The sequence below is a fragment of the Nyctibius grandis genome, chromosome 5 (genome assembly GCF_013368605.1).
Source record: "Nyctibius grandis isolate bNycGra1 chromosome 5, bNycGra1.pri, whole genome shotgun sequence".
Lineage (NCBI taxonomy): Eukaryota > Metazoa > Chordata > Aves > Nyctibiiformes > Nyctibiidae > Nyctibius > Nyctibius grandis.
In genome coordinates, this window is record NC_090662.1 from 9,145,414 (window position 1) to 9,163,221 (window position 17,808).

Here is a 17,808-nt window from a genome sequence, read left to right on the forward strand (position 1 = left end):
AGCCCAACAAGACCTCTGAGTGTGCAAAAACTAAGGGTAGCATAATACTCCCCCAAATGGCCAGTCCTCCTGTAAATAACATGCTCTAAATTAAACAGGTAGCTAAGTTCAAAATATAGGTCAACAAGAAGAATATTAAGCAGTTTCGCTTCTCTCCCTCCTCCTCCTCATGCACAGGCATGCAAGCTCTCCTCCAGGAACAGCATTAAAATGAAATCATAATGCAGCACTTAACAGCTCTTCAATAATGTGTTGTCATTTTCAGTGTCTTATTTCATTATTCATAACACTTACACAGATTGTAAAAGCTGTTAACAGAGCAGCCCAGTTTTAAGAGCCAATTTATTCACTTCAGTGTTATATAGACCAGCTCCTGAGGTGTGCTGAGAGCCTGTGACTTCTACTGGCACCAGTGGAGCTGCAGGTAAGCAAGACAAACTGCAAACTGGTTGCATGGCTTATCTTCTGTCAAGTGCATAACTTAAGTGCACGAGTACTCCAGCGCAAGTTACGTGAGGGTCAGAAGTATCAACACATTTCGGGAAAGAGTTCCCCCTGTGTAACATGTTTAACAGCTCTGATTGATGGAATATTTATCATTTAAACAGAGCAAAGTATTTGCCTTGGACTTTCCAGGTAGGTCCAGAAGGCAAAGCTGGTAATCTCACGTATAGTTAGCTTGAAGCTCGTGTGTATGTTGCCTTCCATGGGGCTGTTCCCACAAATATGAAGAAAAGGTTTTTGTAGGACAATACGTTTTAAGTTAACCACAGCTTGTAGCTTGAAGCATTCGTTTTTAGTGGCTGCTGATAGAGGAAAATAAATCACACCCTTTCAGATGGAGAGAATGAAATCATTTAACCAAACAATGATGTACTAAATTATAGTATGGTGAGCCAAAGTCTACAAATGAGCCCACTGGGTGGCAGCAATTAATACACCACTGATTACATATAAAATTACTAAGGCATTTTAACTGATATTTATGAACATATTCTAGATCCTGTAGAACCACTTCCAAAAAGTCATGTTTTCAGAAAATATGATGTAAAAATAATAATAAAATAACATGCTTATAGGCAAGACTGTAACATCATAAGAAAGCAGGACTTTGTTTTTTAGAGTAAAAAGAATAAGTTTTGCATATTGGTAGATGATTTTCCCAGAGATGACATCCGGCCATGTCATAAGTCACTCTGGGAATTTTTGTTGTAGTTAAATTTTAGTTTTGAGAGTAAACCTGCAATCTTTATAACAGGTATTTCTGGTAGGTCTTTTTCAGAGTTATAGCTAAGCTGTTTTGGATTCTTTTCTTGGGAGACAAGAGACAAGACTGTGGGTCTACCCATGCTGTTAGCTAAGAGGCTATCTGAATCACAATACAAACTTTGTCTCCTTTGAGCAGTATCTTTGAATCTTCTCCTTCCCTTGCACTTCATGAAATGAATTATCCTTATGCAAAGCAGTTATCCAAGAGAAATTCTATAAAAGAAGATATCAAGGAAAAGAAAGGATAATTAAAAGAGACTTAAAGATAAACCAGTGATGCTTTGTGCTCCAGCTTGCAGCAGTTCAGCAATGAAGATGTGACAGCAGTGACATTTATGAGAACAGGAGAAACACTCAGGTACACAGAGTGCAGAACACAGAAACCTATGGAGCCATGGTGCAGGCAGCCCACCTCTGTCATCTCACAAAAGAAATCCTATCGGAGGAGAGGATACCACTGTGTAAGTGGAGGACAAACTCCTTCAGCTTCAGATAAGAGAGGAAAGACTGTGTAGTTTTATGACTGTTTTAGTAGCAGATATGGGTAAGAACATAAAATAACATCACAGTTTTTATATAGTGAATTATGTCATTTTGTTTCCATCTTCCTACAGTGGGATCATGTTTTTCTACAATCACATAACCTGCTAGTATGTGCTTATGTGCTGTTAGAAGCAGATGAGTTGCTTTCATTTGGAAATATTTATTATTTTTGGTGTCAGTGGTGTACAGCTCTCAGTGACATGAAAGAATTCAGAAAAAAAAGTTCTGAAGGGGGATTTATTTTCTTATGGGTCAAAAGCATTATTTTAAGAGATGGTAGGGGAAATCTTTTTTAAAATGCTTCTGATTCTGCACATTGGCTCAATTGGGTGAAAGTACTCCAGGATTTTTTAACCAGGGATGAGTAGATGAAGAAAACAAAGCAGTTTTAATCCTCATTAGGCACAAGGAAGCTTTTAAGAGACAAGGTAGCCTAGGAAAAGATGAGCGTCACCTTAACTGGCTTGGAATCAGCTGAGTTTTGTTTGCCAGCAACATCTTTGGGCCAGGAAGGTTATTTTGCATACAGTCTTACATGTGTCTGGCACAGAGCTGAGTGTATAGATGTTGTCTCATAGAAAATATCATCTGTAACGCTTCCTGGTAGGAATGATGACAGGTATGCCTACATCTGAGAACATCCTTCATCTCCAATAAAACATGCATCTGTTCTTCGCTTGCAGAGTGTATTCTTTCAAAACAAGATACAGATCAGAGGCACAGCTCACTACCTAGGAGGCAATTCATTAATAACAAGGCTTGATGAAAGCTCTGCAGTTTTTCAGCTCGGCAGTTTGCAAAGCTGTGGGATTTCATGTGGTTCAGAAAGAAATGTAAAAAGGGACTATTGTGTGCACCAAAGGCACCTTCTTCAACAGCTTGTTGGCCTCAAAGACTTTCAGCCAATAAACTATAAGGAGATTATGATTAAAAACAAATGCAAATAGAAAGAGGGAACAGGCTGGAGTTTTTGAAAAGTTGAGCAGAATCCCTTTGGTCTCACTAGATGGTGCTGCAAAAACTCTGGAGTTCTGATTTAAGACTGAAAAACAAGGCATTTGTTTATGTAATGGAAAAAAATATAGTTTTTTTTAACACCCCCTACTCCTTCCTGTTACATATCCTGGGCAATGTCTTATTAAAGCACTGCAAGGAAGAGCCTTGATAATAATATAACAACAGGATATGGTGTGTTTGTCCAACAGGCTCACCTGCATGTAAAATGCCTTATCTTGAAAAGTATCACAAAGGACCCTGAAAATGCATATATCTTTTAATTTTCTTTTATTTTTAGGTAGATATGGTTTGTTGAGGTCAAAGTGACTTATTTCTGCTTGGCTGAACATTCAGACTGAATAGTGGAGACCTGATGCACCCACTTTTGTTTCTATCTCAGCATAGCGCATCTGGTTTCACACCTGACTGGCAGGAAATTTGGCAATTTGAAAGTTAGCGTAGGGAATGCTCAGAGTGAAGTGTTACTAAATTGTACCTCTCACTAATTAATAGATAATGAATGGCTTAAAATATCAGTTTTCACAGAGACAAGTAGTCACTTTGAACCTCTGCACCATTGTTTCTGGATGTGTTTGGGTCAGTATTTTCTTCTTATTCAAGAAACATGTGCAAACCCGTGAATGCCTTATCCCTAAGCTCAGCTTTACCCAAAACCAGCTTAGGCAAGGTATGATGGAGAGGTCTGGTACATGCAAATGTGTAGAATCTTGAGTGGTGTAAAGCCATTTTGTGGGAGAGGCACAGGGTCACACCTGATTACGACCACTCCTGATTAGTCTTCTACAAATGTAATTTTCCTATTTATGTCTACATATTTTCCATTCAGCTCTGTGCCTCTTCTCTTAGGTTAGAAACTCACTTGCTGTAGGGAATTTTAACATGTCATAGATCTCCACAGGGTTTGCAGTAGTCAGAGACACAAATGTTTCCCCATGCCTAGTTGAAAAGGTGTGGGGAAGATACATCTACGGTATAGGTACCTGAAGTGAGGTGAGATGAGTATCACCCAGGTAGCTGGAACAGAAAGGCTCACAGCTGGAGCGCCAAGTGACAGCAACTTGTACAAGCTCTCTGCAATGTACCTGCGAAGGGGTGTCTCTTGCACGCTGTCTGCATAGGCTGCTGTGACTGCTGCGGAGGCTGTCGGAGAGAACAGTCCAGCAGAAAAGTCATAGGGACACTGGCAAAATGAGCTAAGAAGGATCCAAAAGATTATACGAATTCATTCAGCTTGTCATTCTCCTCAGCCTGGCTGAGTGCAGAACTCCCTGGCTACATTTCCTGTGAAACACTTGCCTTGAGCATAATGTTTTACATTTTCAGGTGTGTGTTGTCCCCTTACTTGTGTGGCCCTTGGGCATATGTGTGGTCTTCCGGACTTGGGGAGAATCAATTAAATGCTAAGGTACAACCCTTCATCAAAGAAATTATGAAATCACTCTTACTGTTTTAAAGAAATTTGAGGAATTAAAAAGGGAATTTCTGATTTCTTAAAGGATTGTGATTTTGAGATGTAGAAGGCAGAAAGCATGTAAATGTTTTGCAGTCATTATATTTCTCCTTAAAAATACAAAACATATTTCCTGAAATTAAGAAAATTTCCTGAAGTTTTTTAGCTAAGGTTGCACTAGTCCAACTTTAAAATAAATCAAACATTCGTGTAAAAGCATCCAAGGTGTTACTCTTTTTTTTAATAAGTCTGCTTGATTGATAATTGATAGGAACGATTTGTGAGATTCCAACATAGCAAAGCCTTTCAATTGATACCATTCTTTTAATTTAAGATTATCCACTTTAGGAAATGGCTGGCACAAGAGGCAAAACGCATGTAAGGTAATTTATGCTAGCAATCAACTTGCAATTACAAAGGAAATTAAACCATGACTTTAAACTGCTTAACTCCTCCCTCAGGCCAACTAGTTATTTTGTAAACAGAAACAAGGGGAACCCAATGCCATTATGAAGAATTATGGTCACTGTTAGGGTGACAACACAAAAGCTCAGGAGTTCGAACTCTAAGTTCTGGGCTGGCCTTTGATATCTCTTGAAATGTTCTGATCTGAGGAAAAAAATGAGTTTGCTGATGAGCTATCTGCCAGTTGCTGGACATTAACATTGCTTTCAGAGCTTGGGACTTTGTTTGGGACTTTCTGCTAGTCCCAGGGTTATGAGTTCCCCGTGTCCAATTTGGACTTCTGGTTGAGGGATATTCTCACTTAACCTCGGTCCTGGGAACTGGTGCAGTGCCTTACCTCTCTCTTCTCAATACATCTGGGGTGCAGCTGAAGGAGGTTGAAGATGTGTTTTAATTTTGTTAAAATTCACTTTTGGACTAAGTGAGGTACTTGGTTATGTCACAGGGGCATGAATCTTTCTCTTTATGGAGAAAATAGAGACACCATTCCATGATGAGCTGATTCCACCCTCCAATTGCACATAGTAGCTGATGGCTAAGGAAACTTTGAATACCTAACAATATTTTTTTGTCCTTCTTTGTCAGCCTGAAGGAAATATGAATAGTTTCAGATATTAAGATATTAAAGGAAGTTGGTTAAAACATTCTCTCGTCTGTGGGGACTTGAGGATTAGAGAGGTGTTTCCAGACAGTGCTCTGAATAATTTAGTAAGATAGTTTACCCTTAGAGATCAGAACCAAATGAACCTTGAAATAGACCCTCTGGCTGTTATTTCCTAATTGGCTTGATATGCAGACACTCCCAAATCAGGTGGCTGACACAGATTTAGTTACTTATAATGCAATACTATTATTTAGTAGTAGTAAAACTATAGCTGTGATGGTCTAAGATTCAAGAAATTTCAAGCTCATAAGGAAGGCAGTATTTTTTATTAGACTAGTCTATAGAAGGAAGAAGTGTACTAGCTTTCAGGCACAAGGTCACTTCATCAGGTCATCAGAGAAATTGCTCAATAAATTTGACCTTCAGTCCTTCTAAAGGAACAGCTCTGCTTGGAGTTCAGTATATCAGGTTTTTATTTCCTCCTGGAAACGCAATTTCACTTTGCAAATAGCCTCATTACTGTCCATTTGCAGAGCGATTGCTGAGAGCTTTTAGTTCACTTCTTTAAAAGTATATAGTTTAGAAACACAAGGTCTGATCAAGACGCAAGACAAGATACAGCAAAGAGCTGTTATGCCAAAAGCTTCTCTATTTTTTCCAGATATGTGGGCAGTCTAATAAAGATATTGCCTCTTCCTACAAATCGTATGACTTTATTGCTATTATTTTTGTTAAGAAGCTACTGAAAACTCTCAGCAATCACCCTACAAATTGCTAATAATGAAGTAGTTTGCAAAATGAGATTGTATTTCCAGTAGGAAAATAAAACCATAAGTAGTGAATTCTAAGGAAAGCACCTTTTTCAAATAAATGAAGCTCAAATTTATTGAAACTTTGTGGAAAAAAAAGGAGTTGTATGATGCTTTAGAGCTGGAATAAAGACACAATGCTATGTTGAAACACATATAGGAACTTTTATGCTCAGAAGTATTATGCAGCTCAGTTATAGTATTTGGTACATCTGACAATGTTGGTGGAAGACGAGACTTGGAGTTCAGCTGGAAATATAAAAGTTTCACACATATTATGGCGTAAGATTCAGTTTTCTCTGTGAATGTAAAATATGCATGAAAAAAGTGGCCTATATTTCTTTAGCCTAAACTTAATTAGGGTGTCTACACTAGGAGTGTAGTTTTCTTACAGAGTTCCTATAGTCAGTGAAGAGAAATAGACACCTCCAAGGGCGGGCTCTGGCTAAAGTGAGTTGCTGTCAGGAAGGTGGGTACCCTCCTCCGTCGATAGCTCTCCAGTTATTAGACTACAAAATGAGTTGTATCAAAGAAAATATGTGTGCTGGTTTTGGCTGGGGTAGAGTTGATTTTCTTCATAGTAGCTGGTGTGGGGCTGTGTTTTGGATTTGTGCTGGAAACAGTGTTGATAGCACAGGGATGTTTTCACTATTGCTGAGCAGTGCTTACACAGAGTCAAGGCCTTTTCTGCTCCTCACACCACCCCACCAGCGAGTAGGCTGGGGGTGCACAAGAAGTTGGGAGGGGACACAGCCGGGACAGCTGACCCCAACTGACCAAAGGGATATCCCATGCCATATGACGTCATGCTCAGCATGTAAACCTGGGGGAAGAAGGAAGGGGAGGACGTTTGGAGTGATGGCGTTTGTCTTCCCAGGGAACCATTACACGCGATGGAGCCCTGCTTTCCTGGAGATGTCTGAACACCTGTCTACAGATGGGAAGTAGTGAATGGATTCCTTGTTTTGCTTTGTTTATGCACACGGGTTTTGCTTTACCTGTTTTTATCTCAACCCATGAGTTTTCTCACTTTTACTCTTCTGATTCTGTCCCTCTTCCCACTACGGGGGGAGAGAGAGCGAGTGGCTGTGTTGTGCTTAGTTGCCAGCTGGGGTTAAACCACAACAATATGAAAGCTGGATTTGATGAATTTTGGCCACTGATGGAGAAATCATCGAACTAATGCTTTCAGTAAGGCCCACCACGTGCATTAAATGTGACTCATCTCCCTTTGTAAAGGTTTGAGTCTGGATTTTCTTTTTACTCATTTCCATGCAATAATGCAATGGCTAGAAATGCACATCTACTAAAATGACAGGTTAAGTCAGTAGCCAATAAAGTATTTCTCATGAATGACCAAATGCTGAGTCAGCCAATTGAGAGGTGAAAGTGGGCTACTCACGACAATGAATTTCAGTAAAAAGATAGTGAGATAGAGGATAAGAACTCCTGGCTTTTAAGGTTATTCATACATATCACACACCAGCTACAAAGGTAGCACGTCACCTCTCCTGACACCATCAGTGTTCGTTGGCGTGCATTATCTTACAACATGCAAGCTGCATGTCCTGTTAATACTTGCAAATTCTTCTGCTCTCTGGAAGAAAAGATAAAGCTGAGAGCACGGAATGATTTTTGCTAATGTTTTGCTCCACTGAATCAGTTCAGCAACAGCAACAGCAATCACTGAACCTCAGGGGAAAATGTAAAAAGAAAATGTTGATTTATTTGCCTGTTTAATGGTGGAAGCAGAGACACATTGATAGGCTTAGACTGATAAAGCATTTCAGAGATCTAGAAAGGACATTAACGGCACTGCCTCAAACCTTCATCTGACTTGAGATATTTTCTTCCCTAAAGAGCCTTTAAAGATGTTCTTTTTATTCTTTCAGTTACTGGACCATTAACTAGCCATTAGCTATTTATTCAAATAGATGTGCAAATGTAATAGAGGAAGTTTGACATACTTTTTCAGTACATTTTTGTTGGTTCTCAACAGCAGCTTCATACAGTGTCTTATTTGCCACTGTCTAGTGGAGATCTGCACTTGCACCGCAGGCCAATCACCAGTGCCAAGGTGGCATCAAGATCTTGGAGCAGTGATCAGCTACTCCATCCATCAGGACCATAGATAAATGTCATGGAAAAATTCTATTATTAGTGAAACTATAGGTAAAATTTATTTATAGGTGCACACGGTGTATTGTTATTTATGGCAAGGGGAGGGACCACAAGAGCACAACCTTCTGCTGTTACAGGCAGCTATGTCATTGCTGCTTAGACTAGAAGAGTCCAGCAAACCCACTCCATACACTTCTGCATATGAGCAAGCATTTTCTAGCGTTTTGTAGGTAATTTAATACCTACTGTGAAAGATAAAGAGCCACAGAGAAAGTGTTCCCACAGAAACAGAGCAGGAGAGTTCTGTAGCTGAAGCACAGGAAGATGCTTGAGGCTCCAGAGCTACACACAAACAGTCAGCTACTGATCACTAAAGAAATTCAACCTTGGCAACAAGGTGGGATTGTTTTTAGGGCATAATCAATAGAAAGAAGAGAATGTATACAGCCTATGCAAAACATCCTGTGTATGGTGAAAAGATAAAAGAGATGACAAGAAGGTACAAGGACAGTAAGAGCCTCTGCAAGAAAAGGAACAAAGGGAAAAGAGAGAAGAATCACTCTGGGGCTCTCCCCTGGTTGTGGATGCTGCTGCTCACATCAGTGAGCAGTGCTGCTCACTGAACATCAGTGCTGCTACCTAAACACCAGGAGGTTCTTCCTCCCCTTTGGTAGAAAGAGATTGCTGCTTTTTGACTTGTTGTTCACTTTTTGCAAATGCGAACTCAACAATCATACATCAAGTAATATATTTTACTGTAGAACTGGGTCAAGTAAATTTGAATTTTAAAGAAAGAACAGCGAGTGGTCTTGTGTGTGTGTGCATGTGTGAGTGTGCATGCCTGTGTGTGTGTTTTCTGATCCAAACTTCCCACATGACAGTGTGGTTGATACTGAGTCGCAGAGCCATAGTGGTGTCAGATGCAGACATTAGGAATCACAGTCCACCCTGAAAGCCTGTACGCTCTCAGCTAGAGTTACATGGGATTTCTGTGGCACATACATTCTGTGTGAGGACTTCATTCAAGGATGTGCTTTGCTCAGCTTTCTGACACTAATAGTTTTGCTTTTTCTACTAATCATGGTGCAATTCCTTCCCTGACTAAAACTACGGTGTTTCCTTAGCTGAGCATTGTTTTTCAGCCTCAGAAGTGGTAAATATTTCATAGGTACAAAGGAATTGCTGCATTAGCTTATTCTGCTGTCCATCAAATTGTCTGGAATCTGTGTATAGCAGCAAATAGAAAAATGTAGTGCAAGAAACCTGTATTGAATTGAGGAGCAATTGCACATACGCATTTAGAAAGTGAATATCTCTCAGCCTTCAGAAGTGCTCTTGAATTTCTTCTGTAGGAAAAGTGTTAGATAGATATGTGCTATTAGTCTAGAAGAGATGAGATGATTCACTTATTGGCAAGTAGAAAGATGGGCTTGTAACAAGAAAAGCAAAACTGTAGGAGATGAAAAGTGGATGCAAGACTGAGGGGGCAGGGACCTTCATGCTGTGAGGTGCACTAACCTCTGCTTTCTATTTACTGGGTGTTTGCAACCACCATTCATATCACCACCACTTTTGGCTCTGTGCTGTTCTTCCTATGCACTACAGAGATAGTGAGTTTTGGTGTAGAGACCCTACGGGCCAACTTAATGATATTAGTAATTATTTTATGATTTACCTGCCTCAAGTTTAAGGACTTATATCTGGAGATAACATCATTTCTGGCTTAGTGCTGAACCCTTTTGCATCCCAAGAGTGAGCAGGTGAGTTGATGTTGACTTACCGCTTCCTGGCTGGAGCAAGGGGTGAGAAAGCAAATCAAAGGATGACTCCTCTGCCTGAGCCATGCTGCTGCTAGGATTTTGTAGATGTTTTTGTTAGAAATTTCTCTGCTTCTGATACCCCTGTGCAGGAATACATGTGTTCTTCCCCCTGCCTTGAAGAATTTTAGCATTCCTTGTGTTCACTGGTTATATCCTCAGACAAAATACACTTTCATGGCAGGAAGAAGGAAACAAAAGGAAATGACTCACCCAGATAACAGCAATGAAATATCTTTTTACATTATATTCTGTATCTGCTAACAAAATAGCCATAAATATTACAGTGATGCCAAAGCATATACTCTCTGAGATGCTTTTAGAGGTGTTTAGAAACATGGCTCTAACAGATGAGGAAATGAAAGTCACCCTTTAACACAGTTGTCTGCCAGGTCCATCCAGTTTGCAGTTGATGGGAATTGTGTAGGAGGTCAGTTTATGAAGAGTGCTTGTATGTAAAAGGTGTTTCTGCTCCATGAAAGTGCAGAGCTGTTTGTTTTTTGAATTCTCTTTTAGAAGGTAAATGTGACCTAGGGGCCTGAGTAATTTCTTTTGATAAAAATACTCACTAACACTTGCATGAATAAGAAAGGTAAATTTCTCATAAGATCTGCAAATACTTTCAGTCATTGCTCTGAAACTTTTGCCCGAAGTAGTTTGCTTGGTTCATGAGACCATTTACACAAAGGTTGTGAATATTTGGGAAAAATGCGTGTTAGTGCAAAAATTTACACAAGGGATGTTTTGAGGTTGCGTTGAGTTCCTTTCTCCCTTTGAGACAGAGAAACATGACTATCACTAATCTTGTTCCTTCCGCACTGGGAGTGAGAAATGGGCAGAGACAAGTTTGAAGGAAGTAGTTCAGGCTTCACAGAAAGCTGAAATAGATTGACATGCTTGTCTGGGCTGAAGTTTAACAAGTACAGCAGTCAGCCTGTGGCAGGTTTGCCTGGAAATGTGCTACATGGAGGTGATGTAGGATTCAGACCAAAATCCATGTCTAGACTGCAGCACCAGGCTGGGCTGAAGGTTAGTGTCACATTAATTGGTTTGGTACCGGATCCCATTTAGTCAGTGTTAGCCTGGGAGTACCTTTGCACTGTGCTCTATTGGGTGAAGCAAACATGTCTTCCAGATATGTAGTGATATTAAGGTTATTTCAGGAGAAACGATACTTTTCTGCCTTTCTAGTATAATTATTAGCTGCCAACAAAAATAGAGGTTTGGTAAAAAATAATTTAATGTTTAGTTATCTTTGGGATTAAACATCTGGGTTTGTGACTTTCTGTGGTTTCCTTCATCACCTTTTGAAAACATCATTTTCTTGGGGACTCACTGGAAGTCCAGGACACACCTGGATTACTCAAAAGAGTGATTTATTTTCCCAGTGTGTCACAGTATCCCAGTGTGTCCCTGTGCAATCTCCTTCTCATGTCCTTGTTCTCATCCTCATTAACACTGCTGTGGTCTTGTTCTCAGCACAGCCTCTGCCTTTTTCATCTCCTAAAATAACACCTCAGCCTGCAAGTCAGACTAACTGAGATTGCTTCTGGAAGTGCTAAAGTGCTCTTTTATAGGAGGTAATAGAGAAGAATCGGGTCCTCCCATTGGCTTTGCAGAGCCAAATTAGATGCTAAAATGTAAAGGATGGGAATCCTGAACTGAATTATTTTCTCACATGTGTTGTCCTTCCAGGTTACAAGGAAAAAGAAGCAGACCTTACATATTTTCAGTTATGTGTGGGTGTCTCTCACAGGTAAATCTGCATGAAGAATAAGAATATAATCCCATGGAATGTCCTGAGTTGTCCCCCTGTTGTAGAGACCGGTGGGACTGGAAAAGTGAGAGTTCACGGTTGGGGGATGAAAAGGTTGTACGAGTCCTCCTGCTCCTCCAAGCACTTTGACTGTGCAGATCCTTGGTGTTTGGTATTCACATGACATTTGCCAGTGAAACAAAAGATGAAATAACAACTAGTATAAAACAAGCAGGAGGCATACACAGAAGTTTGTGATTTAGAGAAATTAGGTTACTGAGCCTTCTGTCTCTTAAATATGTGATCTGAAAGAAAATCATTGTTCAGTTTTTCAGTCATGTGTTTCTCCATAAACACGGAGTGTCTAATCTCATCCTCGTTTACACACCCGCATGGGTGCTGTGCAATCTAGGGATTTATAAGATGCTTAAAGGCCACATTATTAATATCACCAAAGCAGCTGACTATAAATTACATACAAGGCATGGACTATATAGCTTTGTATTCAGTTTTTTCATACATCAGCTGGAGTTGTGGTTTGTATAAATATTCAAGTAGAGGAAACTGAGATGGAGAGCTATTTGCTATTTTAGGGATGTCAAAGCACCTTCACTTAAATATGTGGCTATAACAATTTTGGGGCCATTGCCAGCCTGTGGTTTCTGCAGACTTTCCAGGAATGACACCCAGCTGGGTACAGGCCAAAGGCAACATACTCCCAGAGTCTTCCTGAGGACTATGAAAAAAGTTGTTGTTGCTCTGTGTCTTGCTAATGCTACATTTCCCATCTTTTTGTCTGTGGGAACTCAGTGCCCACAGTGCCCAGGTCAGGCAGAAGACTGGTAGCAGCAGGCAGTGGTGGCAGCAGGCAGAAGTACCTTGTGCCAGAGTTAGATGGGAAGCAATGGTCCAGCACACCTTGGCCTCTGCTACTAGAGCTTATCTCAGGAGGTAAAAACACAATTCAACTTCTGCTCCTGCTCATTCAAGCCAATTAGTGTTAATTAATACCAAATGAAAGCATGAAAAGGCAGCATTTTATGACGATCTCCAGCTAGATAACAGACACCACTAACAGGTAGGTCACCGATCTGCCTTCACAACAAGAGAAGCTTTAATGAAAATTTTATTTGGAAGTTGTGCTCTAGAGATGACAATGGCTGTGTCCTGCTGCCAGCCCAAGTACCCAGCTTACATGTTGCAGTGTGTGATACACTACACATCCAGGGTGCAGATCGGACTGTTTGCTGTCATGATACCTCAAACCTAAACTAAAGGATGAAAAGGTTCCATAGGATTTTAATTTCAGCCAGATTACATCTATAAAGCCCTTAGCAACTTGGTCTGATCTCGCAGCTGACCCTGCTTTCAGCAGGAGGTTGGACTAGAGACCTCCTGAGGGCCCTTCCAACCTGATTTATTCTTTAACTTAATGACTCTATATAATATGAATCTCTATTATACACAATTAAATGTATATGTATGAAAATACGCATGTATATAAATGAAGTACATAAATATATGAATATACACACATATTAAAATCTTCAGGAAGGGCTAAGCAGAGATTTCTGCCCGGGAAACTCTTGGAGGGGTAAATTTGCCCAAACGAAAGAAACTGCAGATCCCCACCATCAGCTAGGTCTGCAAAGAGGCAGCTGGAGGAAGGAGAAAGTAGAGGGGGTCGTCAGGAAAACCGGGCTCTCAAAATCGTGCTACAGCTCTGTGTGTACATATACCAATGTAGCTCTATTATAGAAAGAAATATGGGAAAATACTGTGCAGGTTCAACTGTTCCTCTGCTCTGAAATAGGAAGTCTCGAGTGTGCTTTCAGAGACTGTCTCTTAGCTGCTTTCAAGGTTTTAAATGCTATGACACATTTGTTATCCCAGGAAAAAGACAGTAATTTCTCCTGTAAAACCTAGACATTTATATTTTTAATGTATATTTTTAATGAACATCTTGGGGAATTAACTCTGTATTTTCCTTGGTTCTGTTGGCCATAACTCCATCATGAATTGCACTTTTAAAACTTTGATGATTAACAACGTATTAGATGCCTTCTGCTGATGAAAGTTTTACCTCCAGCTGAAAGTGATGTTCTGGTTTATTTTACAAATAAGCATCACAAGGAAGGCCAGGAAGACCTTACAACTGACTGTTTGAGTGCTGGAGATGAAGAGCATCTGACCTGATGAGCAGGAGCTCATTGGGTGAGATGACAGAGTAGCAGGGCCATCTGCTGCAGAGCCTGGGATATGAGCTCCAGCTTTAGCCTGCTTGTCTACTGATGGGTACTCCCTGCTGTAAACTTATACCTGGCCTTTCAAGTTTCTGCATTTGTAATCTGCAGATGCATCATTTATTGGTCTGTGCTCCATGCAAGCCTGGCAGGACACTGAGCTTCGGAGTGGACTTTTGACAGGAAATATTTATGGCTAAATCTCAAAGCAGGGACCATGCAATGCTGTTGTGCTCAGAAGTGAGGTGACATCTGCCTGTTGCAGACCGTGACTTTTAAGCTCTTTCCTGCTTGGGTGGAACAGTTACTATAGAAATGGTCCATGAAAATGTGTTCCCACCACAGAAGCCACCAGTGTCCGAGACTAAATGAGAAGGTGCATTTGTGTTTCAGATTCATATTATTTGAGTGTTAACTGGGGCAGAGTGGGAAGGAAGAAAAGAAAGAAAATAAACCACACAGAAACTTAGGACCAGGCAAGAATAAAGTTTTGTCATGAAATCCAGTGGATGAAAAGGGAAAAATCAGATCTGGCTTACACCACCTTTCTCATTTTGAATAGTCACTCTGGTTAGCCATGGGAGATTATTTTGCCCAGTATAAGATACGTTTGATAATATAAGCTTTGCTATAGAAGAGATGGTTTTCTGAACATAATACAGGGAGGGACATGACAATGACTGTTGTAGCTGTGGAGGAAGATAGGGGTAGGACAGTCATTGCTATAAACATGTGTGTTGCCTAAAATTTTAAATGATCTATTTTCTAGGTTTACTGCTTTAGCCAAATTCCTCCTACCGTTTACTGTGGAGATTCAGGAAGCTGCAGAAGACAGGTGGACATGCATACATCCCTAAATCCAGCTTCCCACACACTCCCACACCAGACTTGTGGCAGGCTTAGCCGTGCGATACCATCAGCCTTGTTAACTGTGCAGTGGGAAAAGGCGGAGCCCAGTCCCATGCCCTTGGGTGACAAGGCTGTAATCCTGCATAGCTGGCTCAGCAACCATGGGCCAGACAGGGCTAATGCTGGTCCTTGAATGTCCTTGCTGTCCTTCCTCACCCTTGGCCAACCTGGATCCTGATGTCCCAGAGGAGCAGCTACACCAGTTAGCTACTTGTGCAGCACAGCTAAGCAGGACCCTGCTGCTTTATCCCAGGTGATGGATGCTCCTTTCACACTGCCTGTGCTAACATTCACTGTCCTGGCACACGTCAAATGTTGTGAGGCTTGTGATAGCAGCTGTGGGCAAAGATAACACTGTTTTTCTGTTTCATCCCAGTGGTTTAAAGGATCTAAAACAGTTAGCAGAGCTGGTGCTGCACTGGCCCCTCCATCCACCAGAGGAAGGGAGGCTTCTGGATACGTGGAGTTCTGCCTTGTGTTGGGGTTCATCCCTGGATTCATAGCCCTCCAGAGAGTCTCCTCCACATGCTGTCCTCCACCAAGCAATGTCCGGGTGCTGGCGAGGAGTTGTGTATTTACTCTGTGCACTCTGCCATGGAGCTCTTTGCTTTTCAGCACTTCTTTGTTGTTCTGGTAATACAAGCTAACAGCCTCTTGAACCAGCATCTCTTTATCAGCAGAAGAGCATCACTATTCAGAACATCAAGTGCTGCACTTGTACCCTCAGGAGGGAATTCAGAGCATGGGAAGATCAAGAAAATGAACCAGCCTGTATGTCTTTGAAAGGCCAAACAAGCACTCAGATGGAATGAGTGTGTTTATCTATGGGCTGGGCTTTGCATTCTCAGATCCTGCTGCTGGAGGTGGGAGTCAGACATAAGTGTCTCTTTTCTCCCTTACTGAAAAGATTCAGGATATCATGACGTTTGTCATGTGCATCTTACTGACTTGCAAGAAAATTGCAAGATACTTGGTGTGTCTCGCAGACAATAAGGAATGAAATCTCACCCTGCCTTGTGACACGCTTCAGTCCTATGGAGTTACTTCAATTTAATGAAAAGGGAGAAATAAGTAGGACGCCAGAGATATTAATGAATTACCTGTTACACAGCGTGGCAGTGGCAGTGGCAGCATGAGAGTGCACAAATCCTGACCAGTCCTCTACTCCAACCCTGCTGTTAGCTGGCCCCTGAGTATTTCTCTGCGGATGCCATTATTGCTGTGCCTGAGAGTCTCACTTCAGGCTTTCAGCTAAATGGCAAGTGAAAATCTCAGTTGCTCTACGCTCCATGTGTAGTCAATAGCAAGAGATGTAGGGGCAAATCATATCTCACCTGGGCTGCCTCACATGGGCTGAACCGCAGTGTGTAAAAGTGATGATCCCCTCCATTAACTGTAATCAGAGACTAACCAAAATTAATTCAAGCGCGTAGGGTAAATTTCTAAAATTGCACAGTCCCACTCCAGTCATAGAAATGCACCCCGTCATTTACTCAGACTGGTGTGTTTGAAATGCACCATCACCTGTTCCTGGAAGCTGGAAGAATACATTCAGAGCCATTTGTCGGGTTTTTTTTCATGGCAAGCTGCAGGTTTATGCATGCAGTGCTCATCTATCTGCACCTCTGCCTTTCAGCAGAGGAGATGTTGCTTAAATAGCTGTTTGTGTGTGTGCGAACGTGATGATCACTCTTGTTCTGTTTCTTGTCTGATTCCTTTTGGTGGGTGTGGGTCATTACCTAGGCTAAAGAAGTAAGAAAATAACCAATCTGACTTGTTTGCAGTGTACCTGATGGGCTAGTGTCCTCCATGCCATCCTCTCTCTGCACTGGGGATATGTTCTCAGATTTGGAGCTGGAAATATGACAGCATCACTGATCAAATGTACCATGCTGCAGGGTCCTGAAACTGCATTAACAACAACCCAGAGGCTTTCTTCAACCAGAAAAGAGCAAAGGCAAATACTTGGTCCCATGGAAATCAATGACAAGACTTGTATGTATTAAAATTTCACACCTTTCTGAAAGGAAGAAGGCATGGGAGATTTGCTGATTCTCTCACTGCATAAAAATCACTCATCTGCTTTCAAAAATCACTGACATCAAAACATGAATTCACATTATAATGGAAGAACTGATAACAAAGAAACAGGAGATGAGCAAATCATGCTGTAAGCTAGGAAAAATATATACAGAACAAAGCCATTGGATAAGAACTCGATAGGTTTTTGAATGTTTTAAATTGGAAATGAAAATTAACTCAAACTAAAGCTCTTCAGAGTTTCAAAGATTTCCATGTTGATTTTAAAACAAATTAATTTGATTCCAAAAGGAGCCTTCTGTTTTCAAAACTGCAAAATGACAGTTTTTGTATTATTTTTTTAGCTTGAACTGCTTCAACTTCCAATTCATAAAAAGTATAAAAGATATTTCAATCAAAATGAAAATTAACTTTTCTGGCTGTATCTAAATGAAAGAAGCTCTAGGGATGTAGTCGGTAGTATCTAGAGATGGTCTGAACTAAATGCTGAGAAGATGTCTGAAGGAGGGAAAAGTTCAAGCTCCAATCTGACAGTTTCACATAGTTTCCAGTGTTGTTAATGTTGTACCATTATTGAGGGTCTCTTGGGATGGAGCATGTTGTAACATACACATATTTATCCTTCAATTCCTCTTGGAGCTAGTTCTCATACAAGGCACAGCATGATGTTTCCTTACAGTTAACTCAGTCAGCTGAGAATATCAGTTTAATAATACATAGAAATGCAAGCTCAACCTAGATGCTTCAGAAGAAATTTAGACATGT

At 40.8% G+C, this 17,808-nt stretch overlaps 1 protein-coding gene across 2 annotated transcripts in view; it reads right to left on the bottom strand.

The window, feature by feature from the left end:
• GRM3 (glutamate metabotropic receptor 3) overlaps positions 1 to 17,808 on the bottom strand; it is a 108,266-nt gene that overhangs the window by 14,181 nt on the left and 76,277 nt on the right. The gene's annotated exons all lie outside the window — the stretch shown is intronic.